This window comes from Mytilus galloprovincialis, chromosome 1 (assembly GCF_965363235.1).
Source record: "Mytilus galloprovincialis chromosome 1, xbMytGall1.hap1.1, whole genome shotgun sequence".
Classification (NCBI taxonomy): Eukaryota; Metazoa; Mollusca; class Bivalvia; order Mytilida; family Mytilidae; genus Mytilus; species Mytilus galloprovincialis.
The window spans coordinates 26,681,149-26,699,634 of NC_134838.1; positions in this window are offsets into that span (position 1 = coordinate 26,681,149).

Below are 18,486 nucleotides of genomic sequence, written 5' to 3' on the forward strand. Positions count from 1 at the left end.
AGCAAAAAGACGACAGAATACTTACTCATAGTCAAGTTATGGCGTACAATTCGGCTTGTAAACTGAAATCCGTGGGTACATAGGCCATTATTCGCCTCTTGCAACAAAAACATTCCGTCCGTTCAAAACATGTGGGTTTCAAGCTTCCTGTTGAATCGGTTTTCCAAATAAGGAAAACAAGCCACTCCTCCGTTGCGAGATCGACAAGTAGGATTTTCATACAATACAAGTTATGGCTTGTAAAATAATGTGACATTTTATTTTTATTTCCAAGAAATTATCATTATTTATCTAGTTCTGCATAGTTTATCAATAAAAAGATCAAAATGCAAGAGCGATTGACGACCAGAGAAATGAAGCGGACAGCGTCGTCACTATGGAGACGCAACGTTACTCATTAATATTCATGAGCATCACAAGAGTTATTTGCCCCTGAAAAAAATGCCTTAACAGACCCGCGTAGTAAATATTGATCTGGACTATTGAAAATTTCCAAAATATTATATATTCCTACATGTACAAATTTTGATATTGCTTTTCTGAACCAGTAAATGAAAAAGTGTATAGCACAGACTCATATAAAATAATGCATTGCCACAGGTTGATCTTTAGTCTGATTTGGTTAAACTTTTTGGAAGATCTGGTACCTAATAAATTTACTGGTTCTGACATGTCATATTTATTAACATATACAAAGGTGGATGTGGATTACAAAATGAAGATTAGCAGAAATAGATTTTGAAATGAAAGAATAAGGAAAGAAATGAGCCCCATTCAGACAATGATATTCAAGTCGATATGTCGAAACAGAAATGTTTTATTTAGTGTCCTTTCCAGATTGGTATATATATAGACAATATATATTAAAAAGAACTTTGCATAAGAAATGCTCCCAGGAAAAGAGCTTGACCTTCTGATTTCATTTCTATTAGACTGACATGTATGGTTTACCACATTTGGTTCATTGAGATGTAACAATACTTGTAGTTATAGATGAGATATATATGACCACGAAATTCTAAAGAAAGACTCGAGAGTTGCCTTGTAAGTTCTACTAAACCAGGGTATGCCTACAGATAAGAGGCACATGCAATAATACTAAATCCAAAATCACATATATATGTATATATTTTGATTTTTCAATTTTTATGATTGCTGTACAGTGATCTACATGCATCAGACAGTTATAGATGACTTGGTAGGTGTTCTTGTCCTTTTGAAAGGTCGTTTTTCTCCATTAGATCCATACCTTGTAAGTTGTAGTTAAAACTGGTATAAGAGATAGCTGAAAAATCTGAAAATAGCAATCCACTCGAACAGATTTAGATTTGAAAATTGATTTTTGATACAGAGAAAGTTAATTTATATTGCTGATGTCAAATTCAATTGATAATGATGCTGTAAACGTAATGGAAAACTGTTGTCCTCTAGAATCAAAATGGATGCTTCTTCTTCCAGAGATTGCTGTTGAATAATCTCAAGACAGAAATAAAAAAAAATAAAACCGTTTTTTTCATTTTTTTCAAATTCTGGTTTTCTAACAATATGTTCATTTATTAACTGAAATCATATATTTGTGGTAAATGTTCCTTCATTTATTGCAGACATTACGTGAATAGAACAAAAACTCTGATCTTTGTTCAATTCTTAAAAAAATTTTTTTTTTAATTTTACCCTACAGAATCTAAATTAAAAGTAGAAAGAACTGAAATACGATGATTTCCAAGTATTTTTTTTTTCTAGTTTTAATTATCCTTTTTTAAATTCTCTTATACCTCGATCAAGATGCAGCTAAATATCTTGCTCTAGATATTTTGTATGGCATACTAAATTCTATTTGAACACACTTGTATGTGTCTAGTATTGACATCTTAACAGAATTCAGTTATTGGGATAGTCGATTTGTATATATTTTGCTAATGTGTACGATTTCTAGCATCTAGAGTGTATTTCGCCATCCTCCCCCTTTTTATTTTGTGTTTATCTGCGAGGAACAGGACTTGCACGGTTATTTTTTTTTTCAACGAGTATCAAAATATGTACTTATCAATCACAATAAATGTTGCGTTTTGCGTAAAAAGAACTCGTTACTACATGTTTTTGAAGATAAAGGCACAAAAGCAAAAAGACTGGTTGCCGTTTTTGTTAAAAAAAACCAGATAAAGTATGTTCCTATTTTTTTAGTAATAAAATTCCCATTTACATGTTTTTCAAGAATTGTGAAAGCAATACAATTCATTTACGTTTATTTTTGTGAACCTGAAAAATGTACAAGTTATCATAAAAAGTGAATACGCAGCGTTTCCGTAAGTCAATGACCTTGGACAAATTCTAAAAAGTAAACAAAACAGCATTTCTACACAGTTCTCAACAATATTATATTTCTACACGTTCATTAAGCAGAATAAGCAATCAGATTTTGTCGAAAGAAAGCTTTTGAAATCACTAATATGGCAGAGCAAGGTATTTGAAACAGGGTATCTTATTTGTTGGCAATAACGACATCGGATCATTATTTATGGTTAAAAAAGGGGGTGTGACTTCCCTAAAAGATATAGACTTATATCAATTATTGTAAATAAAAAGTTATATTTTAACCTGACGTCAGAAAAAAAAGATTTGGACAACAATGAATAGATCTCTGTATATAATCGTGCACTGGATAAGATCTGGCAATATGGAAAAGCTGTCTCCTTTATACATATTTGTAGAATATATATATATATATATTATATATATATAATGTGGGCATGTCATTGAAACAACAAATCAGGGTTCAAATAAAATGTATGTTAGAAATTATATATACATATACGCCACCGTACAATTTAAAACAAAACAACCGTACAGTTATTATAGTCTGATAAACAGTCATGTAAAAACATGAAACCAATTGAAAATGAACGGCATAATTTATATTTAAATAATGCGAAAAACAAACACGAACCAAATCGATTATGGATGTTACCGTGCACTCACAATTGTGAACAATCAAGAGATCAAGTATTTGTGCAAGCCACCTCCTGAACATAAATGTAAATAATTATCGAGTTGTGGTATCAATACCAATGAGACTACTTTTTTCCGAGACATAACGTATATTTTTATATGTTTATAATAATATTGTCTGAATGCTATATGCCCCCTGGGGCACTAATTTAGAAAATAAAAATATTCTATTTTATTCTATTCTATTCTATACAAGGCTGCAAAAGCTATGAAAGTGTTGCGAAAAACGAACACGAACCATCGGTGAAATAACCTCCCTGTGTTATATAAATATTTCTGTTAATGACCGAGTGTGACTGTTAAGTGATGTATGAACCATTAAAGTCTTCGACAATGAGCAAAAATATGATGTCAGAATGCGGCCATACAAAGGTGTTTTTTTTGTAATTTCCAACGTCATAGTATCTTGAAAATAACAATGGCATCTCGTCAAGGACAACTATGGACATACAAGTATATATTCCTGAACATGTGTTGTAACTTGGGACAGTACATTTTAACAAATATGACAGTATAGTAAATAATTACAATTTAATAGACGTACATACAAGGAAACTACATTAAGTGCCGTACGGTGACATATTCTTTTCAAAATTCCTCCTCATTTTTTCACGGTGGAGAGTTTTCTCATTGGCAATCTTACCCCATTTTATTTCAATATATCATGAAAGTTATGCTAAGATATATTTTTGGAACAAAATTGGGGACCCTAACGCTAACACAAGCTTTCACCAAATACGTTTTCTGTACCAAAATCAGTCGTTGTTGAGTTATAAACTGTATCTAAAATTATTGAAAACCTGATAATTTATGACTATTTTATTTATTTTTTTACTTTTACAGTTGTAAGAGACGTTGATGTTAGGTCCGTTTGCAGTGACTTTTTGTACGATGGATCGTGTAGCAGGATGATGTGTCCAAGAACACATATTGGAAAATCCATCTTTTACATGGACAGCCACTGTCATCTGGATTTGTTGACCACATGGGACAAGTGCGGTGGTTTTCAGTTTGATAAGTTGGTTCTTCCTTCTAACTTTGCAGGATGTGTAACAAACTTTGCATTTCCAAGATTGCATTATCTTTTGCATGATTTGCTGAAACCAGAACAGTTGATGAGAAAGAAGATCTTTTCGACTGTTGGTTGCCATCCCAAGAAGTTCAGAGAGTTCAATATGTCAGTGCTACATGAGATTGAATGTTTGGTATTGAAAGAGTCAGGTGTAGTAGCAATCGGGGAGTGTGGACTTGATTTTAGTAAACATGTTCAGTCATTTGAGGTAGAGAGACAAAAGCAGGCTTTTGGGGCGCAGATGAGATTGGCGGCTGGTAAGAATGTGCCAATTGTCATCCACTGTCGCGATGCAGAGGAAATTACGTTTGAGATGATCCACCAATACTTGGACACGCAACATAAGATACATTTGCATTGTTATACAGGATCCGTCAGCGTAATGAATAGATTTATAAGCTCGTTCAAAAACTTGAAAACTGGCCTGACTAATATCATTACTAAACATGATGTTAGTAGTGATGTTATTAACATAGTGAGGAACGTGCCGCTAGACCGTCTTTTGTTGGAAACTGACAGTCCCCATTTCGTGCCTGGCAATAACTACGGTGGTAGACTCAGTACAATGTTTTCTCATCCTGGCCAAGCCATTAATGTTGCTGTGAAGTTTCATCAAATGAACAATCTTAAACTGAAAACTGTGCTTAACATCTCTACATCTAATTGTAAATATATGTATGATCTTTGAAATGAAAAGTCTGTATAATAGTTTCTCAAACAACCTGCAAAAAAATATACATTTATTCGTTAAGTGTGTTAATTTACGTTTTTTGATTGAGTTAAGCCTTCCAATTGATATTTTATTGTGTGTTTTTCTATGTTGTTATGTTATACTATTGTTTCAGAAAAAGCGGGAAGGTTTGGTACCATTAAAACGTTTAATCCCGCGGCAAATGTTTGCACCTGTCCTAAGTCAGGAATCAGATGTACTGTAGTTGTCGTTTGTTTATGTAATGTATACGTGTTTCTCGTTTCTCGGCGTTTATTATATAGATTAGACCATTGGTTTTCCCGTTTGAACGGTTTCACAATAGTAATTTTGGGGCCCTTTGTAGCTTATTGGTCGGTGTGAGCCAAGGCTCCGTGTTGAAGGCCATACATTGACCTATAATAGTTTACTCTTATAAATTGTTATTTGGATGGAGAGTTATTTCATTGGCACTCACACCACATCTTCCTATATATATATAGTACATTTACATAAGTAAGCAATTACAAAACGATACGAGTTGGGTATGTTAGAATAATAATAAAAATACAAAAATAATAGAAATATACTACGAACTAACCATGCTAACGAAGCAGTTGTGAATGCAGGTTTCAAAATGGGTATCCAGTTAGACTCGAAAAAACATATATGCATAAAAACCCTAAAAGTAGCTCCGAATTCGACCTCTCCCCTCCCCAACACACACACATATACACAAGACAAAAATGAGAGAAAAACCTATCACAGAACAAGCAATTGGATATGAGTATTATTGCTTGTTATCGGCAATTAGAAATAGAAAAGTTAAATCTAAACGTGTTAGTTCATCTGTACAAAGTAGTGTGAAACTTACATTTTTGAAAGGAAACAACATCTATGGAAGATAGAATATAAAATGCATCAATCTGTTTATCAGGTTTTTTTTCTTAATTGACATGTGCATGTACAACACTTTTTAACGTCTGTTCAGCGAAACCGCCAATATTCAAGCAACCAATTAAAATAGGGTTCAAGTTCAGCGTCATGAATATGTATGAGTTTAGCATGTGTTTACACTGAGCAAACTTGCATTGCGTGAATAAAACCATAACCAGGGGCGGATCCAGGATTTTGGAAAAGAGGGGGGGGGGGCAAAGTTAAAAAAAAAAAAATTGGGACCTTTATGGGGATAAAAACATAGAATAAGTGTAATATGCACTTTTTTAACGATTCCTGTCGTTGGGCATGTATATTTTGTAGTTGCTGTAAAGTGTAAGGGTTGGACATTTTCGATGCTGTTTTCTCTCTATCAATTGTCTATCATAAAATGCCGATAATCTGGATCCAAAGCTATGTACTGATAAATTTGATGTGGGACTTGTTAGTAAAAAATAGACATGAAAAATTCTCGCCGGTTTGTTGTAGGTTATAAGTTATCATAACCTCACATATTTTTTGTTATAAACAAGATATACGCCGGGGTATTCAATGAAATTTACATAACAACCGACACCAGTTAAAAAAGACCAGAGGCGGATTTAGGATGGCCAGGCCCCCCCCCCTTTTTGGAAAAAAATTTGGTTACTTATATAGGGAATCATTGAAGCGTGACTGGAGCAATTTTTATCCAAATGTTTGGTTGATCTGTTTCACCCAAAAAAATTAAGGGAAGTTAATGGTTACAAATCATTCAAAAGCTACGAATGAGTCTGATCGAGACAACGAATTTATGAATGATGGTCGACAAATGGAGACCTAAAGACCACACCCAGCAGGCAGGTTGCAGTCTGGTCTTGAAAAAAGTATTTTTAAATATATTAGTTCGGCGAAACAGACATTCCGGTCACACATACAAACCCCTGCAACACAAATATGCCTGTTTTTATTCATCATGTTCATTTAATGCTGAATAATTCTGTTGGAAATGTTCGTTTCTATTAGCAAAAACAGTGGACAAGATTGTTATTTTTAATCAAGATACAGCCAGAATTTTTGTTTAAGGCAAAAATCAGAGTCAGACTGTCTCCTCAAATCAAATGGTTCGTACCTTATACTTTAAATATATCTAGAGCTTATACTGACTGGGAATCATTATTCTAAAATAGGCTGAGGCGTTTGAGGTTGAACATGTTTTCGTAGGTAAATAATATTGCCGTGGAACTTTTTTCATGAGAGTGCAGTAGGTCTAGTAGTCTATAGAGTATTACTTTCTATTTGGCAGAATAGTGAATAAGAAGTCAATACTTCTTGCTCAATCCTGTGTTGCTTTGAAGGTGTCATGATTGTCATCCTCAGCCTAATTAAGCAATGTATTACTGTAATTTGAATTTCAAAACGACTGAGCGACGATTTTTCGACGCAATGGTCAACTCCACCATAGCGAAAAATATCTTTATAAGTAAAGAATTGTCGCATAAAAATTAAATACTAGAGTACACGGGAAATGGCAAAGTTTACGAAGTCTAGTCTGATTAATTATTTTACAAAAAAAAAGTACGAGCAAAGGCCGGGGGGCTGGTAACACCCTCTACGACCCCTCTGGATCCGCCATTGATAACATATATCATAGTGTAGTCAAAGACGGAAAGAACAACCAGGCGATTTGTTTAATATTAATTGTTAGTAACTGGTTAATAATTAGCATTAAGGACTTCACAATTTTCCCTGTTGTTTTGTCATGTTAATTATTTTTTTTCACAAATAGTCAGTAATATTAAGCCTCAAACACACTAATAATGTATTTAACAAAGCTGAAGGACAATGTAATCAAATTAAAATAAAAAGATATTAATTATAAAACTATTTATTCACAATAAAGAGATGGGAAACACTAAACGACGTAAGGTATAGGGAAAACGGTAGTATTTAATTTTCCCAGCATTAGGTTGGCATTTTGTGTACCCAAGGCAGGGCGTAGAAAGTCAACTTAAGAGCGCTGTGATTGGATGTAAGGGTACAATATATTTTTTGTTTATCTATGAATAACTGCAGTGTATATTTACAATATAAATTTTGAAACCTATTGAAATATTTTCTAGAGAATTATTCGAAAAGACTTGCAAAATTTCATAAATTTGGTGCAAAATGACGGTGGGCATGGATAACATAAACAAGCTCCATTGGAAGTTGGTCATGATACTATTTGGCTTTAATTTTTAAAACACAATAATAAAGTACTAACACAACATATAACTGTTTTATCCAGGTTTTTATCTTAAAAAGTGGTAAATTTAGAAAATGTTAATATTGTCGCCTATGGCAGAATAAATAGTACCGTTTTCCCTATAAGACACGTTTATTAACTTGTTGAAACCGGATAATATACATGCTCTTTTCCGGATCCGACTTTGAAATCATGGTCACTTCTGTGTTTCAAAATGAACCCGAAAAGCTGGAATGTTATTAAATTATCAACATTTTTGACTAGCACAACCTTTTAACGTGATAAAAATGGTTTTAAATTTAGAAATCCAAATTCAGCGATGAAATATCAACCTGAAACTTGCTGTGGGTTAGATAAATTCTCGTTCGTATTGTAATACGAGGAAGGTTAAGGTGTGAAAATCACTGAAAACACCATTGGTCGCTTAAAAATTTCTCAAGTACTAATAATTTAACAAAACGGGTCAGACCCCCAGCACTTTTTAATCACTGTGAGGCATAGTCTACACACTATTAAAATTTGGAAGGTATTGGTTGAGTGGAAAAGGTTGTGCTACCGCCAAATATTGGCAGTGGTTTTCGTACTTTGAATTTCATGACACGTCTGCTTATTCAGGATCTTAGGGCTGTATATCAGTCTAATTCTGTAGAAAATGACTTCATTTTCTAAATCACTAAAAATTTTCTACTTCGGTCATTTAGAATGCTCAAAAAATAACATTTGCTTTTCACCCCCCTTTTTTCCATTTTTTTTTCAAAATTGGCGTCCTTAATGTAGCTGCGAATTGCATCTCAAGCGAGTAGTTTGATATGAAAAATCATCACAAAAAAGATCAAGAAAAATGCACAAAATAGCGATAAATATATTTATTGCTTGTTTTTTCTTATGTTTTGGGCTCAATAAGAACTGCTTGATTGTGAAGAGGTGCCTATACTCTAAGATCGATTATGAATAATAAGACTTCGTGAACCTTAAGAAATCTGACATACCAATAATTGTCATTTCTGACGCGAAATTTCCAATTTGCATTTATCCATTTCAGATCCGTTCATCATCCGTTTTATCCGTTATGCGTCCGGTAGAAGTCCGTTTCTCATCCGTTCAACATCCGTTTTATCCCTTAAACGTCCTGTAGAAGTCCGTTGGTGAATTTATCTTCCAGACCGCCAACGGATGTATAACGGACACGTAATGGATACAAAACGGAAACGAAACGGACGAGTACCGTACAAAACGGACGCCTAACGGACGTGCAACGGACATTTTATCCGTTGGACGTCTGTTCAAAGTTTTGAACATGCTTAAAATTTTCAAACGCGGACAGAACGGACGCCGACGGATAAAACGTACCCTTAACGGACATGCAACGGATATGGACGGACGTCTAACGGATAAGAACGGACGTCTAACGGACATGAATTCGAACGAATTGAAAAAAAGTTATCTGTTAGGCGTCCGTTCGAGCTACCCGGTAAGGTGTGACCGAGGCTTAAGAGATATCAAGTCGTATTCTTGTATTAAAAGTTGTTGCATTGTAAGATCGCTTTTGTATAGTACTGCCGAACATAAGTAATTCAGGAATAATACTTTCATATCAACAGATATACTAATTTGGGTATGGAAATTAGATTTTGGGGTTCTCTATGATAGGATTTATATATTGTAGTGGTTGACTTGTGCTGTGTTCTAAACCCTTGGTTTCTTATAAATAACATAAAGGAATATTTAAGTCCTAAAATAATATTTGATATTTTGCAAATAATAAACTGTTTGCTGAAAACAAAACTGATGCAACGATCAGATATCTTTAATTTTTTTTTATGGACAAAGGGTTTACTCTTTAAAACTTGGAGATACAAATAAAACCTTGTACGACAACAGGTTGACTTATTTGATGTTTACCTATGATAAGTCATCACGGACTTTACAAATATTTTATCCGCACTTGTTACCCTCGAATATATGAAAATCTATTTAACATTGGTCGATGCTACTCTCTAATTTAGTGAATATTTCTTCACTTTGTTCTAAATGACATCAACCTTTTGAACTTCTTAATTCGTTTAAAGATTTAGATTTAAGAAGTCAGCTACAAAGATTTGGTGACCATAAAATTGATGATAATATATGTCTTTGTTATAACGGCCATTTAAGAAATTACTATATATATCCACTGTTAACCGTCTTTAATTAGACAGTCCACTGGTCGTCTTAATGACTCCTCCCTTTTAAATATCTAAATTCGTTTAAAGATTTGCTGACCGTGAAATTGATCATAACAATCTTCTATGTAATAACGGCTGTTAAACAAATAATTATATATCCACTGGTTACCCTCTATAATAAGATAGTCCACTGAACATACATCAACATCACCCTTAAATTAAACATGTTATAAATGAAAATTGTATTTGAGTAGTTCTAAATGACTCCAACCTTTTAAACGTTTTAGTTCTTTTGATGAATGAGACTTTGGAAACAGAAGATATCTTTCCGCCCATTACATTGATAGTTTAATTTTAATTAATAGTCGTTAAACACATAATAATTTTAATTGGATTCCTATATGTCAGTTTAGCTTGTTAAAATACAGAATAAACTATGATACAAAGATAATATAGTAATTGAAGGCAGTTCTATTAATTGCTTACCATTGTCAATGTAGGACAGTTCTGATTGTACACATTTTGTTTACATAAGAAAGACAAATGTGCTCATTTTGTATTATCTTGAAAGCATCAATATCACAGTAATTTTTATGAATAAATGTTACAAGACAACCGTTTATGTCCGTTTTCAACTGACCTGGAGAAAATCATATTGTTTAAATGCTTTATTTTTTTCTATTTTTTGTAATCTAGTTTTGAGACTGCATTCAAATGATTTAATTAGGGCCTACAGACACAACATGCTATACAAAACATATACTCTTTTTTATTTGACCAAATAACAGATATTCAAAAGATATAAAATTGTCTAGTCACCTCAGCCTATACATAAGACAGGAAGACCAATATAATTGAAAATTGAGTGTGTGTGGTTTTTAGATAGAAATGAATAAGACAACATGATTGACCGAGTAAATATATTATTTAGACATAAGAATTATCGACACAAATTTTCTAAAGAGGAAAGGATTGATTATTTATTTTTTAAATTGTAAAACAATATTGTATATGAGTACATGCATAATTCTTTTTCATTTAACACAACTAGACAAGGTCTGTGTTTTAGACATACATTCATTATCATTACAACAATAAGAGGATTTTGTAGGATTTCCAATTAAACATCTATACACAAAAGTTCGTACCAAAACATCAATTATAAGTAACTGTACAACATGAGAAAACAAAACTACATCATACAGTCGGCCATTACATGAAACCAATGAAAACAATTCAATTGTTTAAAATAACAGCCTTAATTTTTACAGTTTATGAAAAACAAATATGACAGACAGGAACCAACAACAAACACTAAGAACGTGGCGGGATTAAACATGTGTATGACAGCCCAACGTGGGAAAGTGGTGTTACCGCACCACATTAGAAAACAAATAACCAACTCTGTTGAAAAGGGCTTAATTCGACAGATCGAAAAACACAGACGGCACGTAGCATGGTATTTATTCATCCACTTAATAACAAAAAACTAATCACAGATAAGAGAGTACTGACAGCTAGTTCAAAGTCAGTAACAAATGTTTTTTTAGACTTAAATATAAATCAGTACACATCCAATGTCAAAATATGGGCATCATATTTTTATTCTAAAATCTGACCGTATCTTGGTCTATTGTATTGCAGGATGACAAAGGCGAGCATACACTCCATTTATTTTTGGCTCGTGCAATGTACATACTTGTTGGAATTATAACATATTAATTATCTGCTTTCTTACCTTTGATAACTATTTACACCACTGGGTCGATGCTACTGCTAGTGGACGTTTCATGTCCGAGGGTATCACCAGCCCAGTAGACAACATTTCGGTGGTGACATGAATATCAATAATGTGGTCATTTTTATAAATTTCCTGTTTACAAATCTTTGATTTTTTCGAAAAACTAAAGATTTTCTTATCCCAGGCATAGATTACCTTAGCCGTATTGGGCACAACTTTTTTGGAATTCTGGATCCTCAATGCTCTTCAACTTTGTACTTGTTTGGCTTTATATGAGCATCACTAATGAGTATTATGTAGACGAAACGCGCGTCTGGCGTACTAAATTATAATCCTGGTACCTTTGATAACTAATTAATTTTTTCATAGTTTATATTTATTTCTGGGTGATTTTATTGGCAATAAGCAGTTACACATAACCAGTGAGTGCACTTCGACTTTTGTATTTACAGTGTCATTTCTTTAACGGGTTGCATTCATAGAAATTACAAAAGGTTATAATCAGTAACTTAAGAAACGAATTGCCTAAAGTACAGCTGGAAATACAAACTTAATTAACCCTACTATACTATTGTCCTACTGCGTAATAATCATTTTCTAAATGATGGGCACTGGAAAAACCAACAGTTCTCAATTATTCATCTGACTGAACGCTTACCTTATACTCGTATAAAGGATTTTTTGAGAAATTAAATCAACTCTTTTGATGCAGGTTTAAATAGGTTTAAAAAAAACAATAGATACAATGTATAAAATCTAAAAAGAAAATTCAGGATACTGTAATCACATTTTATGTCCAATTTATTTAAAAACCCATAACTTTAATTTTTATTTTGCAATTAAAACATTGTAAAAGTGATTTAATATATTTTGTGTTTTTTTTTAACTAAGACTGATCATTATCAGAGCCATATTTCTTATTTTGAAATGAAGTCTCCGCTCTTAAGAAATATTTACTGTGTACGGCCTTCATTATTGAGCAAAGACCATACCGCATAATTAGCTGTAAAATACTTTGAAATGACAATATAGTTGATTTATATTTGTTATATTTGGTTTTTTGTTTAATTTTTTTACTTTTGTTTATTTTTTTCAGTATTGGGAAAAGGTTTAAAACAATGAATATTTTAGTACAGTTCTTCAAAAGGACAATGAAAACTAAAAAAAATATGATACAAGATGATCTATAATTTGATTCTAAGTATACATTTTTTGGAAGAAGAAATATAAAAAAAGAATATATCTAAATTTTACACAACTTATATTTCATAACTGTATGTCCACAAAAGATGGATATATCATATAAATAGCAATCATTATTTTTCTGGAGTGATGGATTTCTTTTTTAAATTATAAAGGTTTGCTTTCGGCCTTTCATATGACAACTTCAATTGATTTAATAAAACAAAGCGAAATCAGCATGTTTTTGCTCATTTTTCAATACCAAAAAAAAAACGTGGATAAACTTGAAATCTGGATGATTCTGGATGGGTCTATTTTGACATTCCGACAACCCGATGTAACTGCTCAAAGCACGCCAATGTACAAGGATAAATTGAAATGTAAAAAAACGGACTTCTGGTTAACAAAGCAAGATCGAAAAGGACCCATACTTTTGGACTTCTGGTTAATTAGTTTTAAACGTCCTTTTAACATCGATTTGACATTTATTTTGTTTTACAAACTTTAGAAGTGTGGACACAGATCAATGTCATTAATTCAAATAGTATCATTTTAAGCTCACGTTAAAAATGGATTGCATAGTGTTTCCTTAATTTGTGAACTTTAACATTCTTAAAGTTTTATGTTGAAACGGAACATTGTTACAACTGATCAATAAAGTGTCGTGGCAATTATCTTAATCATGTATTACACTATTACTGATCTTAACCAATTTGAGACATATGGCATAGTGTACGAATCTAGGCCCGTCTCCCTTTCGCACATAGCTATGAAACACACACAGCCAAAATATGTGTCCAATATATGCAACCATGGATTTCAAACAAAGACCGTGCTTAAAGTACATAGGCTTCGGCACGTGGAGGGGGTCAAGAATTGTACCCCTTCTATTTATTTGTTAACAAGTCTATGTTTGTTTGGTATGTTTTGCTATGTTGTCAGAGATCAATTGTACACATGATCATCATCAGTTTTGTTGGCCTTTTCATCATTGTTAATCTTGACATTTGGAGATTTTTTTTAATGTAATGCGTTTCTCGAGGATGTCAATGTAACATGTATATCCGGTCTGCTTATATGTGCCAATATTCAGGACAGAGATATTGAATTGCAGAGATTGGTACGATCTATCCCTAGTTGTGTCATTTAAAATGTTTCGGCGTATCTTAAAATTGTCACATGTGTTGTGATTCTGTAAACTATGGTCTATGATGTTAGAAGGGTTATCAGACATATAAGCACATACCAAATCGGAGCACATAAATGCCACTGAAAGTGAAAATATAAAGTTGATGTTCATAGTCTTCTCTTATTTTAAGGATTATCTTCAACAACTTATTTGGGGGGGGGGGGAGTTATTAGAAGACCAATCTATATTTCCGAATGTCTTAAAATTACCACTACGACGACAAAATTATGCCACAGTTTATGATTCCTAGATAATTAATCCACAAGAAATTAATGGCATCATTAGTTCGACTAGTTTAAGAAATTATTGGCCTTAGTTTGTTTTTTTACTAAACCCGAATACATCAGAACTGCGTATGTTGTATTATTTCTTTAACTTAATTTATTCATACTATAATCAAAGTAACCAATTATTAATATTGTTTTCAGTAAACCTTATCTGAGTTTTATTAACATGGTTATATGCACAGTACTTTTAAATACTTTTTATAAAAGCTGGTCTCAATACTCAAGTTACGATCATCTTTCAAAAGTTACGATCATCTTTCAAAATTAAAGTTACGACCATCTTGTGTTAGTTACGACCAGCATCCAAAACATTATAGTTTAAAGTAATGACCATCACACATGTAAGTTACGACCATCATGCTCGAAATTTTGAATGGCTATTTCACAAAAATTCATATGATTTTGTGACTGAAATTTTATTTCAGTATCAACTTGCTCACGATAAGACTGTATGAGACAAGCAGTTTGGTTCAAATGAACATTTACTACCCGAAAATCGGAAAAGAAAACCGACCTCCAGAGTTGTCTATCATTTTCGGACGGTCGTAACTTATCGTAACTTTAAGTTACGACCATCCGCTTACCACCAGTGTATCTGAATTGGAACACCTGTAAAATAATAAAGTCGTCAAAATGTATCATGCGCGAACGAACATTCAACACATGCATTTATATGTTAAAATATACTTACATTTCTTAAAGATCTGATTCATTGTACATGTACACTTCTCAGTAAATACAGTGCTAGGCTGTGAGTGAGAAAATAAAGAAAACATATGGATATAATTATACAAGACAATGTTTAAAAATTATAAATATCTTTAAATAAATAGAAAAAAAAATACAATGTCCTGTCGTATTCTATTGATACAGCATTTTATATCAAAATACAAATATTATATACCAATACAGCAAGTTCTTAATGATTATCAAAGTATCAGGATATTTATTTTCTGTCTCAATGCATAACATTAAACAAAACTTCATGACATCAACATTTGAATTTATCCAAAAACTTTTTTAATCTGTTTGTGAATGCAATAACCATCGAAAAACAAACAGACGGCCCCATTGCAAATACTTTTACAGTTAAATTTAATATCTTATTATATTGACTATATGTCTCAAGACATGGCCATTGTCAATGGTGTATCTATATCAACCATGTAGAAAAATGCATACATATAATAACCTATACTAAATGTCTTAAGACATTTTCCATGTCTCAACACATTTTGCCATGTCTCAACACATCTTTCCATGTCTCAAGACATCAGCAATATAATTAAAATTAAAAACAGCTGTTTGACAAATAGACAAACGGCGCCTCTTTTGGGGAGACATATCATATTCATAGATATTTTGTTTTGTTTACGTACTGCTTCAAAGGTATGACCTCTATGTTTCATATCATAGAGTCGTTAATTAACATTTTTTTACACCATCTACATTTTGTTTTTCGTTCAACGACAACCTTTAAATTAGCCATATGTGTATGTGCTATGGGTACCATGCTAGTTTTGTCATATCCTTTTATTGCATGAGCTGTAAATCTGTTTGTCAAACAAAACTTCACTACATCAACATTTGAATTCATTGAAAAAACATTTTAATCTGTTTATGAATGCTATTACCATCAAAAACAACTAGACGACCCCATATTGCAAATACATTTACAGTTTAATTTTTATCTTAGGGAATTGAATATATGCCTCAAGACTTGACCATTGTCAATGGTGTTTCTATAATCAATCACGCAGACAATTGCATTTTTATAATGAACTAAAATTAAATGTCTTAAGACATGTTTCTATGTCTCAAGACACTTTGCAAAGTCTCAAGACATCTTTCCATGTCCCAAGACATTTTCCATGTCTCAAGACATAAGCAATATTATTACAATTCAGCTGTAACGTAGGGTTACTAATTTGTCATACCCCCTAGGATGACATGGTAATAGATATTGATCATCACTGCTTTTCTTTCAACCGGCAGTAAAATCCTTGGCAAAGTGGAGCATCCGTTTGCCGTGCAGGATCTTCATTTTCGGAGCCATGTCCGGTCAGAACGGAGACATGAAAACCGAGTGCCACATTATTTGACATTATGAGTACTTGCACATATTCTATGACGGGTCCGTATTTTACTTGTTGCAAGGCAAAATATGTGTCCCTATCTAATATTCCCTCATTTTCCAGTCTGAGTGTATTTTATTTCTCATCCAGATCCACCTTAACCTGTAAAAGGGATTAAGTAAAGGGCATAGTATAACGTAAACATATTGATAACAACTCAACATCTCTTACAATGTACGACTGTTTGTACAGATTGAATAGAATAGATAACTGAGTTTATATTCAATATCAGGTATATCCTTATTTAAATCGGAACACCTGTAAAATAATAAAGTTGTCTACATTGCATCATATCGAAAACAAACGTCAAAAACACGCATTTATATAATATGTACTTACATTTCATAAAGATTAGATTCACCATGCATGTACAGTTCTCAGTAAATACAGTTCTTGGCTGTGAGTGATAAAATAAACAAAAAATATGTGAATATGAATATACGTGACATTATATAATCATTGTATAAATATGTCAACTTATAGAATTATAACGTTAATTTCCAGTCCTATTCTAAATTTACTGCATTTTATCTTTAAATACAACTATAATATACCAAAACAGCAAGTTCATCAACATCGACAAAATATCAAGATTTTTTTTTCTGTCTCAAGGTATGAAATATTTTGCAATATACCCTATTATGCCATAATGAAGTAGGAAAAACGTTTAGTATTCGCCAGAGATAGTTTGACGAGAAATTAGGAACTACAGTTTTACACTTTTGGGATATGGGATATTGCTAATCCCCCTTCATTTAATCGACAACAAACCCTTAAACGCGCATATAACATTGAAACTTTGAAAGAAATTAAAATATCTACTTACCACAATACCTGACTCGACAGCTGCTTCATTTTCCATATCTTTAACAGGTACGTGTATATATTAAAAGGTTATGCATATTGTTGTCAGTTCTAAGTGCGTTTTTCAATAAAAGTGAGTTTTAGACCTAAAAACAATGAAAAATCAACTTGTCAAATGTTTCTCTAGAGTTATTTTGAATACCTCTATTATAGACCTGTTTGTAAATAAAAAGTGCAATATAAAATACTCTTTAAAATGATATGATTTTCATAATTTGTGTACTTTTTTAAACGCACATCTTATTGCATTTGAATGTCTCCTATAGACATGCCAGTTTGTTTTACTTTATAAACTAGAAAGGTCTCATTTTTTTTCTGAATTTGAGAACCATTTTCTATCGATAAAGATTAGACAGTACTTCACATATGAACGTGCAACTCATGTTACGTAGTGGACATTTTGAACAGTGTCGTAGTGAACAAACTGTTTCGATCGTAGTGGACACAAAGCTTCTTAGCTGACATCAATCCTAGTCTATGTTGATAAAAACATACTGAAAATTACATGAAACTAATACTTATTATTTTTTTTTTTGCACGAATATAATGGAAAAAAAAGACAACATCTCCAATACTTGTTTCGTAGGTAACCGTTTTGTAGTGAACATATTTACATGTTTTATTTTGACCCCACACTCCCTATATTGCAATAGTAACAAACATGATTCTCTTCATCAAAGCACGTACTTAGCTGTACACTGATATTTTTTTCATAATTTTAAACTTTTAACTTACGATATGTTATCCACTAAAAAAAGAGATTCTAATTAAAGGTTCGAATTCGGGCGTATTTTCGACAGTAAAGTCTGTAGTCTATGCATGATACCACTAGACCACGAGTGCTGATTTAAATATGTGTTTAAATATCACTCTTATAGCGTGTATCTGCCAATGCATGTCAATACACTGTATTTCTGTCTTTTTGTTATCTAATAAAATAGATGAACACTATAACATTAAGGAATTGTAAATATTACTTATTAGTACAATT